The following is a 2825-nucleotide window of genomic DNA, read 5'->3' on the forward strand; positions in this document are numbered from 1 at the left end:
AACTCCTATAGTGGTTGCGCACCAAGCTACCTGCATGGTGCCGTGCTTCTTACCATGATGGTCTTGAATGCTAATCTTCTGGAACCATAAACCCCAATTAAATGCTTTCTTATATTAATTGCCTTGGTTATGGTGCTCATGGGAGGAGAAGAGTAACCAAGACAACTTTTCTCAGCTGGACAGCTTGAGCTGTAGCGGCGTAAATGACAGACAGAAATTATAGTAAAATATTTAGCTTTAATTAGGGAAAGACTCACAGAAACCAAAGTTCCAGTGGAGAACAGGAAAGCAGAAGGGAAGGCGGGGAGCACGCCCGCAATCTTTATAAGTAAAAAATATCCTCGGGGGACCCCGCTCTACAAACAAGGTGATTGACTGGGTCTCCCCTACATTGAGCAAAGGCAACAAGTGATGCCAAAGCCCTTTCCTTACTCTGACCAAGGGTACAATGGAAGACTGACTGGCTCATACTGAAGTTTGTCTACCTGTCTACTCTGGATGTCCAAAGTGAATAACATGAGCCAATGTAGAGTGGGTTTCTGAGATTAAGGACAGTTGTTGAGGAAGGAGCTGTCCTGAGGCTGGAATGTAAAGAGCAGAACATTTGTTTTGTGTGCACAAGGCGCTGGGTTTGATCCTGAGCCCCACAAAGAGCTGCACTTTACTTAAAAAACAAAATCACTTTTCATCAAAACTTCAGGTTAATAGATATGAGATAAATGTAAGCAAGCATTATGCAGTGTAGAAAGACAATATTGGGCAACATAAATCTTGGAAACATCTGTCAATATTTACTGTACTTATGATATAATTACCACTCCAAACTATGAAAAATTAAATTTAGAAATAATGATGCCCAGACCCAATCCTTCATGAATTCCAGTCGTTTTTCCAAGGATGGTCCACACCAGTTTTGCCACATGCATGCAAAATGGACTTTCTTGTGCTTGACTTAAAGATATAAAGCCATCTTCTAGGTTCTTTATCAGGGAAGAGGAGCCTCAGATTAAAATGACTACAGATCAACACTGGGGGCTAGGGAGATGGCACAGTGGTTAAAATGCTTATTGCCCAAGTGTGAAGACCAGAGTTTGCATTCAACGCACACAAATGTCAGAGAGGTGTAGCATTCCACCGCTAATGCCTGCACTCTGAGAAGAGACAAGGATCCCTAGGGCACAGTGACTGGCCAGGTAGGAATCTCAGGGAGCTTTGGGTCAACTCAAGCACCTTGCATTAGTGGAAAAGGTGAAGAGCAATCAACTCTGGATGTCAGCCTCCAGCCTCCTCAAACACCTGCACACATGAGAACATGCAGTTGCATGTGTATGTACCATGCACACAAATACATGAGAAAAAGATGAAGGTAAATTTGTGAAATGCTTATAGTGCTTATGGAGTAACTGCTACTCAGAACTAGTGTAAATCAAACCCAGAAATAGTAAACTAGAGACCCAACCCCTGAAATAGGCCAAGGGCTTGAGAAAACTTTGTCTAACCTCCATGTCTCCAACTCCTATGAAACCCAGTGCTCTGTACAATGAATATATGCCAAAGAAATAGAAAACATTATGCTGAACTAGGTGTCTTCACAATCCTTAAAACAATAAACTACAATGTCTTATTGAATCTAATCATGAGATTCAATGTCATTTCATATATGTAAATGAAGAGAATTGATTAATCTTGCCACAATGTTGAACAATCATTTATTATAAGGAGTGCCATAATTTTAAAGTAGTTAGAATTGATGAAATGCAGCTTTAAAAATTCACACTTTACTGAAAACTAGAGCTAATGTATAAAGTATTAGATGTGTAGCACATTCTTAAATCTATTTGTGATTTGTGTTTCACTTCTTTATTGAAATGAAAAATGGCCTGGCAATTACATTAAGTTCTCAAAGGAACTGCGGAAGTCATGGATTTTAGTTTGGAAATCCTTGTATTTTCTCTTCTAGAATCATGGGCTGGGGAGATGACTTCTATGACAGCAATGTTAGGGATCTCAGAAGACCTGGGAGGCAGGTCTCCTGAACTTTGTGTTCTCTTCAAGGAAAAAAAAAAACACCAATCAAGTGAATCATTAAGATCCTTGCTCCAGCCTGCAGACAAAGTAAGCAATGAATAAAAATTCCTCCCATTGCCTAGGACACTATGGCATGAAATTACTCCCTAGCTTCTCAGGTGGAATGAGAAAACCAGTTATCTGTTCAGCAAATACAACCCACTCTGTGGCTTCTCCACATTGGGGAGCTTCCTAAATTCTCAAATGTCTTGGAACTAAGACAGGAAGACTGTGAATTTGAGACCAGCCTGGGCTGCACAGAAATACCCTGTCTCAAAAGAATGAAACACAATCAGACGTCTTCTATGAACTCTTTGAAAGGTGGGGTTCATAACATATTAATCAGTTTCCTGCTAAACGTGAGGCTCGGAACAAGATCACCTGGGAATTTATGGGAGACCCTAAGAATCAATCCTTGCACAGTGTCACCACTGGCTATAAATGGACCTGGATTGGGTTCCCTGAAATATGCGGAACATTTAGAGCTCGGCTCTGACAGGCTCCTTAGGAGTCACTCGGTGAGGCCACTCAGTCACCAGCCCATTTTCTCTCTTAGTCCCTCTGTCCTGGTGATTCTCAACTGAATCATCCCCATTACCTGGGGAGGATGCAGGCTGTAGAGCATTCCAGGAGAGTGATCAGAGACCTCAGCTATGGGTTATATAAAAACATTTCTAGTCTATTTCTTTCAAAGGATGCCTCATTCTTCATGTCAACCACTTCAAAATCCATTGGACACACCTGCCCCCTTTCCATCT

The sequence above is a fragment of the Chionomys nivalis genome, chromosome 2 (assembly GCF_950005125.1).
Source record: "Chionomys nivalis chromosome 2, mChiNiv1.1, whole genome shotgun sequence".
In the NCBI taxonomy this organism is placed as follows: domain Eukaryota; kingdom Metazoa; phylum Chordata; class Mammalia; order Rodentia; family Cricetidae; genus Chionomys; species Chionomys nivalis.